The following is a 22,018-nucleotide window of genomic DNA, read 5'->3' on the forward strand; positions in this document are numbered from 1 at the left end:
AAATAAATGTGTAGGAATGACTGTTTGGAAAACTCTGCCCTGTGGCTTTGAGGATGGCCAAGCAGTGGTCCCTTTCCCAGACAACTCCTTATCTTCAGGCTCTCAGAGATGCCTGGGTGGGGGCAGCTGCAGATGTTTGTGCCGGGGGGTGGGTACCCTGGCGCTCTCAGGGTCCTGGAACACCGTGACAATAATCCCAACCCCGATTCCAACACCAGCCCCACCCCGGGAATTTCTCATGGTTCTCCTCCAATCTCCAAACTATCCTGCGTATTCAGTATCGTCATTCCTATTCTGCATGTAAGGCTGTGGGCTCAGGGAAATTAAGCAACTGGTCCGAGGTCACAGCCCTGTAAGTTTCAGCCTCAGGACTTGCATGTGGGTCACCTAACAAATGGAACCCCTCACTCCTTGAGCTCATAAACAGAACCGACACAAAATACCATCCAGAAAAGGTGAGAAGTGGAAGGGATGATAGTTACTGCTTAGTTCAAAATCTCTCTGACTTAGTAATGTGTAGGTCACTGTTAAGAGGGAAATCTCCTGCATTAAAAAAAAGAAGAAGAAAGAAAAGAAACCTATTGTGAAACAAAAGTTCTTTGAAAATGTGAATTACAGGCCAGGAGCGGTGACTCCTGCCTGTAATCCCAGCTGTAATCCCAGCATTTTGGGAGCCCAAGGCAGGTGGATCACCTGAGGTCAGGAGTTCGAGACCAGCCTGGCCAACATGGTGAAACCCTGTCTCTACCAAAAATACAAAAAATTAGCTGGGCATGGTGGCGGGCGCCTGTAATCCCAGCTACTCAGGAGGCTGAGGCAGGAGAATTACTTGAACTCGGAGGCAGAGGTTGCAGTGAGCCAAGATCGTGCCACTGCACTCCAGCCTGGGCAACAGAGTCAGACTCCATCTCAAAAAAAAAAAAAAGTAAAGAAAATGTGAATTACCAGGAAAAATGTTTTGTCTTTAAAGATAAGCATAGGGTCATGCATTTAGGTCATCATCTACACGGAAGCACCATAAACAGACATGAGATGCCCCTCACATGACCTGGAGTTTCTGGACCCCAATTTGGGAAAACCCATTTAGACCAGGCCTTTCTTTTTCAGAGGAGGAAATCTGGACTTCCGGTTACTGGGGATGGAATGCCTGGCTAATGGCAGAGCTGGCGTGGAGCCCTGGCGTTAAACTCTGACCCCGGGGCCTCTCCCTGCCCCTGTACCAACTCAGGGGCTGCTCTGGTCATTATTGCTTTTGAAATTGGAAATGACAAAACCCCAGGCTCCTTCCAACCTCTGTCCCCACAAAAGGAATGTATTGGTATATGTAAGTGAGAAGCCTAAGATTGCTGGCATTAGGCATAGTTGGATCCAGCTGCTCAGCTGATGTCGCCAGGGAGCTCTCATTCCATCTCTCAGCCTGATTTCTCCAGGAGGGCTTTATTCTCTGAGTGATTCCGTCTCAGGATGGTCCCTGGCAGCCCCAGGGCTTATGTCCTCATAGGTCCAAGTCCTGCAGGAAGACAGTGGATCTGTGCCAGTAGCTTCTCAGTGAGAGTCTTTCAATGTGTCCTGGTGGGTCCTACCTGAATGATGCTCATGCCCACCCAGAGCCAATCGCTCTGGCTAGGGGGTGGGTGCACCAGCAAGTGTGACTGGCCGGTTCTGGGTCAGGGGTGTAGGGAAGATGGCTTGCCAAGGATGGTTGGGGTGCTGCAACCAGCAGAAGGAGGGGGCGGCAGGCAGGACCTCTGCAGGTCATAGTTACTGATGTGCCTTCAGCAGGGGAGGCCAAGCGCCTGGGCTCTTTGAAGATCAGAGGAGGACATTGCCTTGACCTACTTTCCCCGGGAGTAGGAGTGCCTTCCCAAGGACACAAAGGGGGTGGGAGCTGTCACCCACAGATCTGGGCGGCTCTGGTTGGAGCCATGGGACAGGGCATGGTAGAGTCCTATTAAACAGAAGTGTCATTAGTCACAGTGTGTATAAACCCTGGCAAAACATCAGCACACCCATGCTCGGTTCTTCCAAAATAGAATGTTTTTGTTATCTTTAGAGCATTTAAAAATACAGGCGAATGACTCTATTAGCACAATTGTAATCTAAAATATTAATAAGCCACAAAAGCCAGCTTCCAAAGAAGTTACTAGCTGTTCCCTTGCAGAACACAAAATAACTATGAGGACGCATCGTCCTGTCTGCTCTTGATGATGTTTTTGTTAAACGACCGTGGCGGGCTCCTGCATCCCCCGCCCTTCCTGTCTCCTACGCGACTTTATTAAAACTCACTCAGAGCCTCGTTGCCGTGGGGTGTGTGCCGCTGTCGGTTAGCAGCTGCTCTGTGTTTTAAATACCCGTTTCCATGCTCGCGCTCACCCTCAAAATAGAGTTCTGCCAGGTCTGTGTGTCGTTTCAGGCTTCTCTGGGAGGATCCAGTCTCTGGCTTTGCTGTGGGGCCCAGCCTTCCCCGTCCCCTCCCAGCAGTGGTGGTGCCTGCTCTGGGTTACTATGGCAACATGGTGATGCTGGGCACCAACCCTGTCCTTTCTTCCCCCGGCCCCTCCTGCTGCTACAGGATGTGGTGTCTGCAGAAAGTCACCTTGTGCGCTGGCCACTGTGGGCAGAGGGCTTGGAGTGGGATGGGCAGTGGCACGGCTCAGACATTCATGGGGTTAGAAACCTTTTTAGTGCTACACTGGGTTGTCGGTGTGGAGGGCAGTAGGCAGGGAAGAACCTATATTAGTCAGCTCGGGCTGCCCTCCTGAAATACCATAGAATGGGCGGCTTAAGCAACAGAAATGTATTTTCTCCCAATTCTGGAGTCTAGAAGCTGCAGATCAAGGGCTAGCAGGGGAGGCTCCCAGTGAGGCCACTCTTCCTGGCTTGCAGACGGCCGCCTTCTCGCTGTGTCCTCACAGGGCCTTGCCTTGTGCCTACACACCCCTGCTCTCTCTTCCTCTTCTTGAGAACGCCAGTCCTCTCAGGTCAAGGCCATACAGCCCTGATACCTTCTTTTAATCTTGATTACCTCTCTAAATACAGTCACATGTATCCTGTCCGTTGTATCCTCCTGGTTCTTGGCTCTCATGGAGGGTAGTAAACCTTGATCAATTCACCCTACAAACAGGTGATTACAAATTAATTAACCTCCAGGTCCTTGCCTTAGGATGGGTGAATGGGTGGATGGATGCATGAGTGGATGGTGAATGGGTGGGTAGATGAATGGATGGTTAAATGGATGGGTAGGTGGGTGGGATGGAGGATGGATGGGTGGGTGAGTGGATGGATAAATGGGTTAGTTGGTGTGTGAATGGGTGGGTGGATGTCTAAATGAATAATTAGGTGGGTAGATGGGAGGATGGGTGAGTGGGTGCATGGAAGGATAGGTGGGATGGATGGATGGATGATGGATGGATGAGTGAGTGGGTGGCTGGGTGGGTGGGTGAATAAGGGATGGGTAGTTAGGAAGATAGATAGATGGGTGAACGGTTGGGTGAGCGAATGGATGAGTGGATGGATAAGTAGATTAGATAGGAGGATAGATGGATGAGGGGGTTGATGGGTGAGTGAGTAGATGACTAAATGGCTGAGTGGATGGGAATCTGTCTGCTCAGGTGGGTAGGTGGGAGGATGGGTGAGTGGGTGGATGGAAGGATGGCTGGGATGGATGAGTGGGTGTGTGGGTGGATAGGGATGGGGTAGGTAGGAAGATAGATGGATGGGTGAGTGGATGGGTAAGTGGGTGGATGGAAGGATGGGTGGGTGGATGGATGGATGGATGAGTGGGTGGGTGGGTGGATAGGGATGGGGTAGGTAGGAAGATAGATGGATGGGTGAGTGGATGGGTAAGTGGGTGGATGGAAGGATGGGTGGGTGGATGGATGGATGGATGAGTGGGTGGGTGGGTGGATAGGGATGGGTAGGTAGGAGGATAGATGGATGGGGGGGTGGACGGGTAAGTGGGTGGATGAGTAGATAAGGTAGGTAGGAGAATAGATGGATGGGTAGGTGGATGAGTGACTGAGTAGATGAATAAATGGCTGAGTAGATGGGAATCTGTCTGCTCAGGTGGGTTGGTGGGAGGATTGGTGAGTGGGTGGGTGGATGGATGGATGGATGGATGAGTGGGTGGGTGGGTGGATAGGGATGGGTAGGTAGGAGGATAGATGGATGGGTCGGTGGATGAGTGACTGAGTACATGAATAAATGGCTGAGTAGACGGGAATCTGTCCACTCAGGTGGGTAGGTGGGAGGATTGGTGAGTGGGTGGGTGGGTGGATGGATGGATGGGCCTCGCTCGGGGGTTTTGTAGATACCCACTCTACCTTTCACACACAGCTCTCCCAGTTCCAGTTGTGTGCCCCTTCCTATTGTAAACCTTTACAACATTACCCAGTGAGATGTCTTTAAAACCATAGCATTTGTGAGCAGCAGGGAAGGTGGTGAGGTGTGCATGAGGCTCTTGGAAATACCAGCAGCATCACTGGCATTCCAGGCCAGGTCATCTTTGAGTCTTTGGCCCCTCGATAGTGTTAAGGTAGCAGTTACCTCCAGCCACCCCAGATGTACGATGGCCTTAGACTCTGCATGCCTGTCCTGCCCCCCACATCCAGCTTGCAGGCCTCAGCCCTGCCCCTGTGAATCCAGAGGAATGGGGTTGGGGCTTGGACATCTACCTGGGAGAGGTGGCTGACCTGCCCTCCTCGCTCATGCCATCGGTGTCTTGGATTCTTCGGTGTTGCAGAACACTGTTGTCGTGCCCTGAAAAGGTGGAATGAATGGGCTGCTCCCAGTACATGCAGTGGCACCCCTGATGTGCCGTCTGTCACATGGGAACCTAGTGAGGACAGACCTGCAGTCTCTCGCTTGGCTCTGGGACACCAAGTCTGGGTCTGGTCAGCCAGGGCCGGGAACCCCCTTCTGGCCAAAGGCCGCCCCCCTCCCCGCACCGCCAAGCATGCCATGGCTCCTTTCGGGAAATGAAAGCTGTCATATGGTGCTCTGTTATTGAATGAAGATGTTGTTTTTGGCTTCTCTGAAATAGAGGATGGGAAACAGATCCTGGGATTATGAATAAACATTGGCTTATGGGGGCCGCATGCTGGTAACGATGAAACCTCCACGTTTGCAGATTAAATTTAAGACATGCAGATGTAGAGTGGATGTGTAAAGGGCAGGATCCTGCTCAAAGAAATCGTGTAACCGAGGAGAGCATCTTGGGTGACACCCTGTAGCCCCTGTCCACAGCCACGGTGGGCAGCTCAGGAGCACTGGGTCCACAGAGGAAACTGTTTCTAGGAGACCTGGCATGGGAAGCCAAGAGGCTATGGCAGGGGTGGCGGCCTGGGCGCCGTCTGCAGATGTGGGGGCTACAGTCAACACTCATCTTCAGCAGATGCAACCTCCAGACACTTCAAAGTGGTTAACTGAATCAAAGCAAGTTGTAAAATAATTTTTTCTGTTTTTATTTATTTTATTGTATTTCAATTTTTATTATTATCGTGGTTTTTTTTGTTTGTTTTTTTTTTTTGAGAAGGAGTCTCACTCTGTTGCCAGGCTGGAGTGCAGTGGTGCGATCTCGGCTCACTGCAACCTCCGCCTCCCAGGATCAAGCGATTCTCCTGCCTCAGCCTCCTGAGTAGCTGGGACTACAGGTGCGCGCCACCACGCCCCGCTAATTTTTTTTCTTTTTTTATTTTAGCAGAGATGAGGTTTCACCATGTTGGCCGGGATGGTCTTGATCTCCTGACCTCATGATCAGCCCACCTAGGCCTCCCAAAGTGCTGGGATTACAGGCAGGAGCCACCATACCCGGCCCGAATTTTTTCTCTTTTTAAGAGACAGGATTGCCTTTGTTGCCCAGGCTGGAGTGCAGTGGTGCAGTCATAGCTCACTGCAGCCTCAAACTTCTGAACTTAGGTGATCCTTCTGCCTCAATTTCCCAAAGTGCTGGGATTATAAGTGTGTACAACCACACACACAGCCTAAAATCAATGTTTATTTTTTAGAGACAGTCTCACTATCTTGCCCAGGCTGGTCTTGCATTCCTCGCCTCAAGTAAGTGATACTCCCACCTCAGCCTCCCGAAGTGCTGAGGTGACGGGTGTAAGCCACTACCCCAGCCTAAAATCAGATTTTGACAGTTAACCCTCTTCTGTTTAATTTTATATCATTCTGTGATCTAAAGGAATTTACACAGGACACCAACCTTTTTTTCTTTTCTTAAATTGATATATAATTTCCATACCATAAAATTTACCCATTTTAAAGTTCACCAATAAGTGGATTTTAGCATGTTCAGAAGAGTGTGCAGACATCACCACTCTCTAATCCCAGAACATCTGCATCACCCCAAAAAGAGACTACCCATTAGAAGTCACTCCTGGCCAGGTGCAGTGGCTCATTCCTGTAATCCCAGCACTTTGGGAGGCCAAGGCGGGAGGATCACCTGAGGTCAGGAGTTTGAGACCAGCCTGGCCAACATGGCGAAACCCCCATCTCTACTAAAGATACAAAAATTAGCTGGACATGGTGGTGCGCATATATAGTCCCAGCTACTCGGGAGGCTGAGGCAGGAGCATCGCTTGAACCCGGGAGGTGGAGGTTGCATTGAGCCAAGATCGCGCCATTGCACTCCAGCCTGGGCAACAGAGTGAGGCTCTGTCTCAAAAAAAAAAGAAGTCACTCCCCCACTTCCCCTTTACCAGAGCCCTGGCAACCATGACTTCACTTTCTGAATCTAGATTTGCCTGTTCTGTCCATTTCATGTAATGGAATCATCCATGTGGTGTCCTCTATGACCAGCTTCTTTCACTCAGCACAGCGTTTTTGAGATTCACACGTGCTGTAGCGTGTATCAGAATCTCACTGCTTCTCATGGCTCAGTTACATTTCCTTGTATGGTGATACCATACTTTGTGTGTAGTGGATAACAGACACTTGGGTTGTGTCCAGTTTTTGGCTGCTGTGAACATTTGTGTGCACGGTTTGTTGGAACACCTGTTGCCACTTCTCTTGGGTACTTATCTAGGAAGGAATTGCTAGGTCACAAGGTAACTATAGGTTTAACCTTTTGAGGCACCGCCAGACTGTCTTCCACAGCGGCTCCGTCATCTTACCTTCTCTGCAACAGTGTAGGAGGGCTCCAGTTCCCCCTCAGTTTTACCAACACTTGTTGTCTGGTTTGCTGTAGTTATTGGCATCTTGTGGGTGTTAGAGCTGTATCATTGTGGTTTTGATCTGCATTCCCCTAATAACTAATGACGTGAAGAGCCTTCTCATGTGTTCATTGGATATTTGCCCGTCTTGTTTGGAAAGACGTTCACTGGTTAAACTAATACCTTATTATACAAGCAATATCTAGTCCTGTAGCAAATTTGGAAACTATAGAAAGGTATAAGAAAGAAAATCAAAATCACTTCTGAACCCGTCCCGCGCTGATAGTCACGACCAAGGCTGTGGTCCTTTGCGCATAAATGTGTATTCGGCAGCGTTACGCTCATCCTCTGCGGTTATGACTGCTTTTTTCTAAGTGAAAAGGTATGTCCTGAATGGAAAAGATCCTTCTAAAACAGCGTTTCCGACAGCCCCACCGTTTGTCACAGATGTGTGACATCGCTCGCCTGATCCCCCCACCCCCGCTTCCGACTTGTGATCCTGCGGTTGTCTGCGTGTCTCCCTCTTGTGAAGAACACTTCAGGAATTGCCTCATCGTGTCAAAGCTTTGCACCTGGCCTTAGGACACCGCCCTGTGAGCCGCTCGCCCAGCTACTCTGCACAGCAAGACATCACTTTGTTTCTGTTCTTGAGCAGGGCATGGGCATCCAGGCCAGGCGGGTGGCTGCCTCACCCCCAGCTCCTCCTAGAAGTTCTAGAAGGCCCCTCTCTGGTTCAACTCTTGGCAGCTCAGTAAACATAAGACCTGCCCACAGCCCTGGGGGTGTGCGGAGACCGGAGGGCTACAGGAGCCAGAGGTTACCTCCAACCCCCCGTTTAGCGCTTAGTGGGCTCTTCCCCTGGATCTAGAAGCCAAATTGACAGATTAACAAGAGAATGGCATACACATTGTGTTCATTTTACATACACATGGGGATCTTCCGCAAGAGCGTGAAATCCAAAGAAGTGGCCAAAGCAAGATGCTTTTGTGCTTTTTAACAAAGAATGATAAATTTGAACAGGGCAAAGAAAATGTGGCTAGGACAGTCAGTTTTCTAGGGGAGTCCCTAGGAGACGGACGGGGTGGTAAAAAGCAGTGGACGATGAGGGCTACTCGTTAGGTATGTGTACTAGGGCTCCCTGCAGCCCCCAGTGCCCCGCCTCTGGTGACAAGGGCCGTTTTCTCGCCCTGGTGCGGAGAGGGGACCCCTCCCAGAGGCACCTCTATCACTGGCCACATGCAGGAAGGAACAGGTCAGCCCACTGTTTCTGAAACTGCAGTTTCTCCAGTGTTTTCAACATGAAATAGTCAGTATACCAGTCAGGCATGTGTGAGGATGGCTTGTCCTTGACTCCTTCAGAGGTGTGGAATGATACACTTTTTTATTTTTATTTTTGAGAGGGAGTTGTTGTATTGCCCAGGCTGGAGTGCAGTGGTGCAATCTCGGCTCACTGCAACCTCTGCCTCCTGGGTTAAAGCGATTCTCCTGCCTCAGCCCCCTGAGTAGCTGGGACTACAGGTGCCCACCACCACCCTTGGCTAATTTTTTTTATTTTTCATAGAGACAGAGTTTCACCATGTTGGCCAGGCAGGTCTCCAACTCCTGACCTCAGGTGATCTGCCCTCCTCGGCCTCCCCAAGTGCTGGGATTACAGGTATGAGCCACTGCGTCAGTACACTTCTTAAACCAGGAGGGCTGCACCCACTGTCACCCGGGCCCCATGCTTGTGTAATTCTCTGCTGTCACCACCCTGAGACTCTGAATCGTTTTTGAAAAAGGGGCCCGTTTTGATTTTGCACGGGCCCTCCCAGCTTGCACAGTGGGCTTCTCTGACTTGAGCACGCCATCCTCATCTTTAGAGACCTTCACCTTTTAGACTCGGGGCTGTGCTACCTTTAAACAAAGACACCTTGTGGTGAAAAGCTCCAGGGCCAGTTGCGATTTCCTGGCTTCCTCACCTTGATGGCACAGACCGGGGGCAATTCCAGAGTCCTGGAAGCTCAGCTGGGAGTGGGGATTTGGCTCCAGGAAGTTCTCGTTATTTATGGAACCTCCAAATCCCAAATGCATCAGTGGCTGCGTGTGGCCACAGTGGGACAGGCTGGCCGGCAGCCCCGCTGCTCCTGGACTGAGCTTAAAGCCGCCCCTCCTGGTGGAGGTAGAAGCTCGCTGGGCCCCCAGTGAGGCTCCAGGCCCCTCCTCCAGGTGGCTTGGGTGAGAGTCTGTCCAGTAAAGTAACTGCCGAAAGCTGCCAGATTCCTGGGAGCCTCGTAAGGCCCGGCCCAGCTACTCCCTTCACCTTGTTATCCCTGAGTATGTGCCCAAAAGGTTCCGGCGCTGCGGTACACACGCAGGAAGATAAGCTGCTGTTGGGCTTCTCCATCCAGACCGTGCTTCCCAGGGCTGGACCCCGCCTGCGCCAGGCGCCCATGGACCAAGCTGCCCCCACCACTCTTGTGTGCCAGCCACTCGTGCATGTGGCCACAAAGCACCTGGCCCTCCACGTCTCTGAAAGACCCCTCACTCCTTTGCGATGGTGTGCTGCGATGGCAAGGAGCTGCCTTTTATAGAAACTATCTCTGGGCCGGGTGCCGTGGGTCACACCTGTAATCCCAGCACGTAGAGGGGCTGAGGGGGGTAGTCAAGACCAGGAGTTCAAGACCAGCCTGGGAAACATGATGAAACTCCATCTCTACCAAAAATACAAAAAATCAGCCAGGTGTGGTGGCGCATGCCTGTGGTCCCAGCTACTCAGGAGGCTGAGGTGGGAGGATCGCTTGAGTCTGGGAGGCAGAGGTTGCAGTGAACCAAGATCACACTACTGCACTCCAACCTGGGTAACAGAGTGAGACCCTGTCAAAGATAAGGAAGGGAGGGAGGGAGGGAGGATGGAAGGAAGGGAGGACCAAAGGAGAAGAAAGGAAGGGAGGGAGGGAGGGGGAGGGAGGGAGGGAGGGAGGGAAGGGGAAGGGGAAGGGAGACGGAAGAGAGATGGAAGGAAGTGAGGACGGAAGGAAAAGGAAGGAAGGAAGGAGGGTAGGAGGGAGGGAGGGAGGAAGCAATCTCTTATTGACTACCAGGTTCCCGCAGATCTGTGCAGAGATCAAGCCTGTTAACTTCTGGAGCATTGTGTGTATCGGAGGAGAAACTGAGGCAGGAAGCCAGGGGAAAGGTTTCTTTTCTCAGGGAGAGGAGGCCCATACTCCAGTTGATTCTAAGAGAACCGAAATGGGTGTCACTTTCATCATCCCTGTGGAGCTTTTTATTTGTAAACGGTTACAACTTCTCAAAGTGCTCAGTCACTTTCCAGAGCCTTCCATTGCATAGAGCCAGAATTGTATCTGAGGGCCCATTTTAGAGAGATGGCCCCTGGGGGTTAAGTAACTTCCCGGCCATCACACTGTCACCCAGGCTCATTGGCCAATCCAGGCACAGTAGCTTCTGTCCGGGTGGGCCTTTTCGGGCCAGCTAGGGGCCTCAGCGTTAACACATCTGGACAGCTGACCTCTGTGGTGCGTTTCCTCGCTGGGCACGGAAAGTTCCCACCCGGGCAGATGAGCAGAGGCATGAGGACTACGGGGCAGTGGCCACGACCCTAGTCACCCTGGAGGGCTTTCCCAAGCCTGCTGTGCATACAAAATTCCTGCTGTCAGAGACCTGGGCTAGTGGTGCAGCTCTCCAGGAGGACACCAGAGGCAAAGAGCAGGAGACACCACCGAGCTCCGAGTCACACATCAGGTGGGCTGCAGCCGAGACTAGAACTTCCTCCTCTAGAGCAGAGCTTTATCTGACCCACATACTCAGCTGAAAAGGGTTTTCATCTTCTTCCCAGCTGCTCGGTGACCAGAATCGGAGCCAGAGGGGCCAGGTCACACCGTCCGTGGGCCACTGGGAGGGTACATGCTTACACAAAGTTGCATAAGGCCTTTCTCCATGGTCCGGGGACAGGATCAGAGATGGCAGAGGAAGATGATGGAAACCCGTCTGCTCCAGCCTTTGGCACCTGCAGGACCCAGGGTGTGCTAGCTGCTGCCTCTCTCACAGGCACATGTAGCCACAGACCTCACTGAGTATCAAATGAAAGATACTCATGCACACACACACACCCACACTGATACATGCACAAACATGCACATCACATGTGCATGTGATGCACACACGCACACCCACACCAATACATGGGCAAACATGCACATCACACATGCATGTGTGATGCACACACTCACACCCACACCAATACATGGGCAAACATGCACATCACACATGCATGTGTGATGCACACACGCACACCCACACCAATACATGGGCAAACATGCACATCACACATGCATGTGTGATGCACACACGCACACCCACACCAATACATGGGCAAACATGCACATCACACATGCATGTGTGATGCGCACACACGCACCCACACTATACATGCGCATTCACATCACACATGCATGATGCACACATGCACACCCACACCAACACATGCGCAAACATGCACATCACATATGCATGTGTGCTGCACACACGGACACCCACACCAATACATACTCAAACATACACATCACATATGCATGTGTGATGCACACATGCACACCCACACCGATACATGCACATACACATACATATGCATGTGTGGTGCACACACATGCACCCACACTATACATGCACAAACATTCACATCACACATGCATGTGTGATGCACACGCGCACCCACACTATACATGCGCATTCACATCACACATGTGTGATGCACACACGCACACCCACACCGATACATGCGCAAACGTGCACATCACATATGCATGTGTGATGCACACACGGGCACCCACACTGATACATGCGCAAACATACACATCACATATGCATGTGTGATGCGCACACACACACACACACTGATACATGCACGTACACATACATATGCATGCGTGATGCACACACACGCACCCACACTATACATGCACAAACATTCACATAACGCATGCATGATGCAGACGTGCACCCACACCGATACATGGGTGAACATGCACATAACACATGCATGCGTGATGCACACACGCACACCCACACCAATACATGGGTGAACATGCGCATCACATATGCATACATGCACACGGATGCACATGCCCACATAGAACACAAGCACATGTGTTCTAGAAACGGTCCATTGCATTCAGCTGTGACGTCCTTGAAGGTGGGAGCCGGGTCTTGTTCATCTGTGTATCCACAGCACCTAGCACCTCGCCTGGCAAATTTGCTGAATGGACCACAAAGACAAAACACTAGTCAGGGTAGGATGTTACGTTAGCCAAGAAGAAAGCTGGATAGTAGGGGTGTGGATACAATGGAGAGACTGAGCGGCACCCAACATAGGAGAGGAAAAGGAAGGGTGCGGCTGCATGGGACTACAGGCGCGCGCCACCACGCCCAGCTAACTTTTTTATTTTTCCTAGAGATGGGGTTTCACCATGTTGGCCAGGCTGGTCTCGAACTCTTGACCTCAGGTGATCCGCCCACCTCAGCCTCCCCAAGTGCTGGGATTACAGGCGTGAGCCACTGTGCCAATACACTTCTCAAACCAGGAAGGCTTGCACACACTGTCACCCGGACCCCATGCTTGTGTAATTCTCTGCTGTCACCACCCTGAGATTCTAAATCATTTTTGAACAAGGGGCCCTTTTTCATTTTGCGTGGGGCCTCCCAGCTTGCACAGTGGGCTCCTCTGACTTGAGCACGCCGTCCTCATCCTTAAGAGACCTTCATCTTTTAGACCTCAGAGCTTTGCTACACATGGTACACACATGCCCAGAAGCACACATGCACACTCGCACACGTTCACACATGTATACATGCGCATGTGCCCACATGCCATTCCATGTGCTCTCTCAGAAGGCTCAGAGCCTCCCCGCCACTGCCGGGCGTGCACCAGTTATGCATCACGTCTGTTACACTAGCTCAGGTCACCCCGTGGTTCCAGCATTGTTCGGGGACATGCTCTGTCCTTGAGCTCTGGCACAGATACAAAACCCCAGTGGCGACCTGACCTATTTCTTGTTCCTGAAGCTCCTGGCTTTTTTCCTGGATCCTCCTAGAAGGAGTCTGAGTGCCAGGGTGACCGCATCATTTATCATCCAAACGGGGACACGTCTGAGAGCAAAGGAGGGCACTCGACACCGTCCCCAGGGCCACTGCGTGGAGCAGGGCTGCCCCACTTACTGCCAGGAGCACGGGCCCTCACGATGGGCCACACTCGCTCCGCTGAAGGAGACCGGAATTGGAGCTTCTCAGGCAAGCCATTCACGCAGCCACCCACCCACTCATTCATTCACCCTGCCACCCTCTTACTAGAACAAGTAGGATGCCAGGCCCTGCGTTTCAGGGAATAAAGCCTCTCGGTGAATTACAACGGGGGAAGAGCGACAGCCTTGCACTGACAGACCCTGACCAGGCAGGCCCAAGATGTGGACGTGAGACTGAAGCCTGGGAAGCTTTGGCTGCCTGTGCAGACACTCTGGGGGCAGGCGGAGACACTTGCCTTCCACCCAGAGCAGGTCTCTGGACCTGACACCACTGCCAGTGCCCACCTGGCCCCTATCCCCATGTGCAGGATGAAAACCTTGGAAGCCAGGAGCCAGAGCCAAGGCCTCAGCAGCCAAGTCCTCGGCCTCACCCTCACATCCCTGCAGCCACCGCTGCCCACCTCCTCCCTCCATCTCCAAGCTCCCTGTGGCCTGAGGCTTCCCCCAGCCTTGTGTCTTCTGCTGAGGGAAGCCTGCCTGGGAAACCTGCAAATCACTGCTCCCTTCCTTTGCTTGTTAAATAACTCAGGGGCGCAGGCTGTGGTGTGTGCCCTGCAGACTCCTGAGATACCAGAGTGGGGAGAAATGGCCCCTCCTTCCAGCCCTCACTCCTGCGGGCACCCCACTTTCTCTTGCAACAGGCTTTCTGGCAGGGCCAGGCCGCCTACCCCCTGTGCCGCCTCTCTAGGGGTCTTCCCCGAACTGCTCCATGGTCCCGTTCCTCACCTCGTCCTTCTCTTGGTGTGGTGGTCTTGCGGCCAGAATTACTCGGCTGATTTGGGGAGCTCTATTCTTGCCCGTCTCTCAGGTGACACTGGGGTCTGTATTCTCTCTGTTCATGACTTCCTCCGTCACTGCTTCGCTGTCTGATGCAGAGACCTGCTCAGTCACTAGCCATTGGTAGACGTGGCTCCTGCCCTACTAGACAGGCAGCTGGGGACTCACAGCGACGCCACACACTGCATCATCTCTTCGATGCCACAGCTGGCCCCAGGATGCACAGCTATTGCCGCTTTACAAAGAAGGAAACTGAGGCTCCAAGAAGTTCAGCAACATCCTCAGCCCCCCACCCCAGCCTGGGTCTGAAGGGGATTTGGGTGTTTCTAGTACCCTGCCCTGCTTTTCCACACAGATCCCTGCAGAGTTGGGCAGGGGAGACCCCGAGGACCCCCCACAGTGACCTGAGAGGAGGAGGCAGAGGGAAACGCAGCACTGGTGTATCTGAGCCCCAGCAGACCATTCTGGAAGGTTTTTGTGTTTTAATTCAGGTGAAATTCACAATAACCATTTTAAAGTAACAAAATCCTGTAGCAACTCCTGGAGTTGTGAATTGTCACTTCTGTTTAATTTGAGGACGTTTCCATTACCCCAAAAAGAAACCCTATACTCACTAGCAGTCCCTCCTCATCCCCCTCACCCCTGGCAGCTACTCATCGACTTCCCGTCACTGTGGGTTCCCTTTCCTGTGCATTTCCTATCGATGAAATCCTCCCGCGTGGTCTTGGTGACCGGCATCCTTCACTCAGCGTCATGTTCTCGAGGTTCATCCGCACTGTGGCGTTGTGGTGGTGCGTCACTCCTTTTTAAGGCTGAGTAGCACTCCCGTTTGTGTTTGGACCATGTTTCGTTATGTGCCCATCTGCTGAGGGACACTTGGGTTGCTTCCACCCTTCTGGCAGCATCTGTGAGCGACTCGGCTGTGAACATCCGCACGTAAGGATGTGCTTACCTGTTTTTCCTTCTTTTGGAGGTACTGCCTGGGAGTGGAGTCGGTGGGTCATATGGTAACTCTGTGTTTAACTTTTTGAGAAACCGCCAAACTTTCTTACATTCTGGAATCTTGATCCCAGAGAATGAGGTCAGTCTGGCTGCTGCCTGGACCCCTCCTGGGGCTGGGCGGGACCCTGGGCTGGAAGGCAGAAGTGAGGGTCTCCTGGCTGCTTGTCCTGACATCGACTCTGCAGCCAGCCTTCAGTTCCAAAGCCCAGCGCCCACGTCCTTCTGCACTTCTCTCATCTGGGTCCCCACTCTGGAGCTCCTTGGGCAAGGACCCTGCCTGACGCCTCCCTGTGTCCACACTGGGCACACAGTACAGCTGCCATGCCAGAGCTAGCAGAGTGGACATCACATCTCCTGGACAGCTAGTTATTTTCTAAGGAGCACTAACCAGCCCAAAACAGATTTAGATTCCTGTGTGGTTAAAAATCACCCATCTTATGCCGTTTAAAAATTGCTTGTCATTTTGTATGCCAAGAGCTCTTCCAGCAGCCTACTTTTCCAAAATGATCGCTGATTGGAACAAAAACATTGCCACTAAAATTAGAGTGACAAAATGGAGTTGTTATGAAACAAGAAGAAAATCGACAGGTACGTTTTAACAAGCGAGGAGCGATCCCTCCCTACCTGTTAGAGCAGCAGGGAGCATTCGGGTCCCGCTGTTCTGCGGGCCGTCGATACCCACATACACTGCTCTGTTGATTAAGCCCTTGATGCGGTTGCTTAGGAGTGGAGACTATTTTAGTGACTTAAACCAGGGCCTGGAGGTGTTCGAGGGAAAGGTTCTGTAATTTGAAAGCACCAAGTAAGATGCTTTCAAATTAACTCAAAAATCCACATATCTCTGTCTTGAAAGAAGAGACTCCTTCCTCCCCTCTGACATCTCCTTCCTCCCAGCTGCAATATCCGAGACGTGCTGCCATTCAGAGTCCCATCAGCCACATGTGACAGAAAAACACTAAAGAACATGGTTTATGTGAGACAGAGGCATATTTCCCTGTCATATTAAAGAAGACAGTGAGTAGCAGTCCAAAGCTGATATGAGGGCTTCAAACGTATAGGGACCTGGTCTCCGCCTTTCTGCTGCTCCAACATTCTTAGTAGGCTGCCTCGTGGTTCAAGGTGGCTGCTTAGACTCCAGCCATTGTATCTGTGTTCCAACAGAGGAAGAGGGGAAGCTTCAAATAAATGTTCCTGCTTTTAAGGCCATGCAGATTGTCCACTATGCTTCTGATTAGGGATGACCAGCCATAACGTCATCTCAAAGGAGGCTGATAACCTGCTATGGGTGAATAAGTTGAGAACTGATGTTGGGGTAGGCAGCTGGCCACGTCTGTCACAGTTACCTCCTAGGTAATGGCTTTCCTCCCATTTCCAAGGTGCCCGCCCCATGCAGATGTCCTCTCCTTCCTCCCAATTTCAGAGCAGTTCAGGATATAAGGCATAAATGTCATTCCAGGAAAGCATTGGGAAGCTTTAAGTGAGAAAATAAAACTTATTTCATGTGTGGGCAACTGAAGCCTGAGCCAGGGAGGAGCTTGTCCCAGATGCATTTGTACCCACTTAATGTTATACCAGCCACCCTGGGTCGTTTCAGAGCCCCATGGGAGTTCTTGACTTCTCGGGAGCTCCTGGATCTCTTTGCTGAGGCTGTACCCTGCCATATTACTAAGGATGCTTAGTTACAAATGACAGAAAACAAGCCTATCCTGGCTGAAGCCAAACAGAAATTTAATGGCTTTAAAGTTTGGGAATAACAGCTTCAGTTATGGCTGGATCCAGGTGCTCAGAGAGCCATAGGACGCTCTCATTCTGTCTCTCTGGCATTCTCTGTATAAACTTCCTCATGCCACCTGAAGGTGGTCACCGGTGGCACAAGGCTAGCGTTTGGCTGTTTTAGCAGTCACATAAGAGAAAGCGTGCCTCTTTCCCAGTCATTGTAAAAGAAGGCTCAGGGTCGAATTTCACTGGACTGATTTGAATCACTGCCCATCCCTGACCCAATTATGCTGGCCAAGGGAGTTGGATGAACCCTTTGACCAGACCTGAATTGCCTGTGTATCATTGGAGGGGGCTGGCATTGCCACTTGGGGCACACAGACTGGCATGCAGACATGGGCTGTGTCCCCAGAAAATAGGAAATGGATGCCAGGCAGACCCAACTCACTCTTCCCTTCCGCCTCAGTCCTGCACCTCCCCACTTCCTGTCCTGAAACTTCTCTCCCCAGTCAAAACGGAACTGGTGTAGTCTTCTCTTGGGGTGTCATTCAGTAGCTTGTCTTTCCTTAATGGATTATTTCCCCCAGGGCCTAAGAATCTATTGGGAGAGGAGCCATATGTAGCACCCTTTCTGATTCATTAGTGCCTGCCCTGCACAGAACTTGGCATAAAACAAGTACTAATAAACATATGACCAACTGGATGGATGGATGGATGGATGGATGGATGGATGGATGGATGAATGGACGGACAGACAAATGTGTGATTGGTTGGAAAGAAGAGAGTGGGGAGGGAGTGATAAAAGATGGATGGATGGGTGGGTGGGTGGATGGATGGATGGATAAAAGAGACAGTGGGAGGGAAGGATAAAGGGCAGATAGATGTGTGGATGAATGGATGTGTGGGTGGATAGAGGGGGTGAGTGGATGTGGATGCATGGGTGGATGGATGGATGGATGGAAAGATGGATGGATAGAGGAGTGGGTGGATGTGGATGCATGGGTGGATGGATGGGTGGGTGGTTGGATGGATGGGTGGGTGGATGGATGGGTGGGTGGATGGATGGATGGATGGACAGATGGATGGACGGATGTGTGGATAGATAGATGGATGGGTAGATGGATGGATGGATGGATGGATGGATGGATGGATGTGTGGATGGATGGATGGATAGATGGGTGGATGGATGGATGGGTAGATGGACGGCTGGGTGGACGGACGGCTGACTGGCTGGCTGGCTGGCTGGATATATATGTGGATGGCTGCATGGATGGATAGATGCATGTGTGGATGCATGGGTTGGTGGGTAGATATGTGAGTGGGTGAGTGGGTAGGTGAATGGATGGATATGTGGGTACATGGGTGGATGCATGGGTGGATGGATGGGTGTGTGGGTAGGTATGTGGATAGATGGGTGAGTGGGTGGGTGAATGAATAGATGGATAGAAGTGGGGAGGGAGGAATAAAGGATGGATGGATGTCTGAATGGATGGATGAATGTGTGAATGGATGGTTGGACAGATAGATGGACAGATTGGTAGATATGTGGATGACTTAATGATCAGATAGTTAGCTTGAGTGATGGCAAAGTTTGCTTTATGATTCCCACAACTCTGATTAAATACATGCAGTTTAATATGATGATACGAGTTCATGTCAGCATTTAACTTTCATGCATTCCACCCTTTTAAGAAGCAGTTTAATAGTGTGGGTGCTACTGAGTCACGTGCACTCACAGTGTGACCAGAGGCCCAGGACAGCTGAGAGCTTCTCTCTCTCGAGGAAGCCTGCACTGGGGCTGTGCTCCCTTGGGGCTGGGGCCTCTCCACCTCCCTGGGTGTGGTTCTGGGGGGAACACCCTCCTGTCAAATGCGTTCTACCTGCTGAAGACCATTATGCATCAGGCATCCATATGGCCCAGCAGGCTCAGAGCCAGGCATGCTGCACTGTCCAGGTCACGGGGCGCTTTCTGTGGGTGATGTTGGCCTCAAAGCACATGGCCCCCAGCCCTTTCATGAGGTTGGCCCCAGTAAGCAGCCTTTCACTGACCACTGTGAGCCCAGCCTGATCCCAAGCAGCCCAGAGCACAGAAGGCCATGGGAGTCGTAAGGGCGTCCAGGTTCTGCTCCGCTTCCCTGCAGAGCCAGGGCCTGATGCTTCCCCCACATCGACTCAGCTAGTCCTCAGGGAAGCGCAGATATCCTGGAGCAGCTCCACCCCTGCGAGCGAACCCTCCATGCCGCCTTTCCCCTGCTCTCCCACAGGGACAGCAGTTCCCATCCCATGGCCCTGCATCGAGGATTGTTATGTACGTGGCTACTGCGCATGGCAGGTTCCTCATCACTGCTGTTCATTACAATGCACCGTTTGGGTTCCTTTTGTTGTAACTTAGACCCACCCTCCAAGGCTAGTTAGTTTTCTCTCTGTCCTCCACATGAAGAAACAGAGGCTCAGAGAGGCTAAGTGACTTGCTCCAGGTCACACAGCCGGGGGCTCCCTGTCACACCCTGCTCCTTCAGGTCAGACTCCTTGGCAGGGAAAGCGGGCAGTGGGGAAGGAGTTGAGTGGCTGGGAGGGATGTGCCCGGAGGGAGACGCAGTGTGGCCGGGCCTCATGGTGGTGTGCAGGTAAGCGTGCTCCCATCACATGGCCTGGCCACCAGCCATGACTTTGAAAAGTGACAGCATCTCCCCCGCCTCCGTTCTGAGCTTCTCTAACAAGGCCACCACCTGTCTGTGCTTCCCTCCTCCTCCGGTGTGAAATGAGGGCACATATTTCAGGTGGCCGCTGTAAATGGCCAGGTGGCCTTCATGCCCCTCACCTCTTGCCTCTCCAGGTGAGTGTGGCTTACCTGAGAGGACCCAGGGGCACCTGCCCTAAGGTAGACATAGGCCCAGGCCACCCAGATGGTTCATACTGAGGAAGGAGCTGTGACCTCCACTGCCTGTGGGACCTATGGACCTGGGGCATGGGGTCTGTGCACCTCTGTGCTGGACCATCAGCCCTGTCACCCAGTGGTTGGGCTTGGACTGGAGGGGCAGCACCCTGGGGTGGTCTCCGGACACTTGGCACCACCAAAGCCCTGGTGAAAGACACTCACCACGGCGCTCAGACCAGCCACTCCAGAATACAGACTCAAAAGAGGCACCCCCGCCACCACTGACATTCCTTCTCATTTCTTCTGCATCCTGCGGGCCTGGGGGTCCTGGCCGCCGCTGACCGACAGCCAGACAGTACCCACTCAGAGAACTTCTGTCTCCAGCCAGGACACTTGGGAGGTCGGTGATTAACATGGGCCCAGTTTTCCTCTGGCTTAAAAATAAGCTAATTTCAGGCCACGTTTGTAAAACCGCAGAATGTGGAGAACTACCACGTTGGCTTAGGTTTTGCTTTGTTGGAGTTTTGCTCTATTCTGTCTGCTTCAGAGATGAAATATTCATGAGATGAGCATTGGCAGATTGAGGAGAAGAGAGCAGGAGCAGAGTCGGGGGTTCTCTGAATTCCCCCAGCGCTGCAAAAAGAACCCCACAGATGCTGATGCAGTGGCTGGGGCCGGGACGACAGTCACTGAGAAAAGCCACTGGGTGGTGTTTCTCCAGCTGGGTGCCCCAGACCAGCAGCAGCAGCTGGGAACTTGATAGGAATGCAGAATCCCAGGCTCCACCCTGGAATCCAAAGCTCTGCGCTTTAAAAAGCCTTCCAGAGGCCAGGCACAGTGGCTTATGCCTGTAAGCCCAGCACTTTGGGAGGCCGAGGTGGGCGGATAACCTGAGGTCGGGAGTTCGAGACCAGACTGACCAACATGGAGAAACCCCGTCTCTACTAAAAATACAAAATTAGCCAGGTGTGGTGGCACATACCTGTGATCCCAGCTACTCGGGGGGCAGAGGCAGAAGAATCGCTTGAACCCGGGAGGCGGAGGCTGCGGTGAGCCGGGATCACACCATTGCACTCCAGCCTGGGCAACAAGAGCGAAACTCCATCTCAGAAAATAAACAAAACAAAAAGGAACCATCCAGAGCAGCTTGGGGTTGGGGATATCAGCACGAGGAGGGCTGAGGTCAAGGGCCACTCGTGAGGATCTTGCCACTCAACATGGGCCATGGAGCGCAGCGTGGGCATGGCCACCTGGGCTCTTGTTAGGAATGCAGGCTCCCAGGCCCCCAAATCTACTGAATGAGAGCCTACCTACTACAAGCCCCCCGGGGACTCGAACACACGGCAAAGCCGGGGAAGCCCTGCACTCCGGAGGGTTTCGGAGCCTTCTCCAGAATGAGGGGAACACTCGTGTGCCCGGGATGAGCCGGGAGACCCATAGAGGCATGTTCCTCACTGCACACCGTCCACCATCGTCCTGCCACACGGACATGGCGCCTGGCTCTGGGGGTCTGGGCGCCGCTGGCGTCTCAGCTCAGGCTGCTGAAACAAAACACAGTCTAGACTGGGGCTCACACGCAGAGAGTGAAAGTCCCAGATCAGGGAACTGCCTGGCTCACGGACACCTCCTCACTGGGCCCTCGTGTGGCGGGGAGAGAGAGAGACAGGGAGACTGGGACTCTCATATATCTCCTGCTAGGGGCACGAATCCCATCACGGGGGCCCACCCTCATGACCTCATCTCACCCCAGTCACCTCCCAAAGGGCCCTTCACCAGGTACCATCCTGTTAGAGGTTTGGGTTTCAACATTTGCATCTGTAAGGAGGAGACACCGTTCAGCCCACAGCGGACGGCTTTGTCTCATTTGCCCAGAGATCCAGCACACTGATCTAAGAGGGTCCCACCGTCTCATCCCAGCAGGGCCTCTCCCACCTGACCTGCAGCCAGGACAGCCGGCACCTCCACCACCACCCATGGGTATTGCAGCCCCTTCAGAGCATCCTTCAGGGGACTGTCACCTCCCCTTGCCACAGCCCCACGCACGCGGCTCCAGACCCAACTTCCACTGTGCGCCTGGCCGCTCAGTCAGCCTCCAGCCTCCGCCCTATGTTCTGCTCCTCCCCGGAGCCTTCGCACCCTGACAACACCCCTCCAGGTTTGTTCCTGGTTCCTGCACCCTTCATTTGCTCCTGGGTTCC

General features: G+C 52.5%; 1 protein-coding gene across 4 annotated transcripts in view; it reads left to right on the plus strand.

Annotated features, from left to right (window-relative positions):
• Positions 1 to 22,018, plus strand: part of SHANK2 (SH3 and multiple ankyrin repeat domains 2) — a 648,778-nt gene that overhangs the window by 329,929 nt on the left and 296,831 nt on the right. The window lies entirely within an intron of this gene.

This window comes from Aotus nancymaae, unplaced genomic scaffold (assembly GCF_030222135.1).
Source record: "Aotus nancymaae isolate 86718 unplaced genomic scaffold, 86718_ANA_hifiasm-v0.15.2.pri h1tg000106l, whole genome shotgun sequence".
Taxonomy (NCBI): domain Eukaryota; kingdom Metazoa; phylum Chordata; class Mammalia; order Primates; family Aotidae; genus Aotus; species Aotus nancymaae.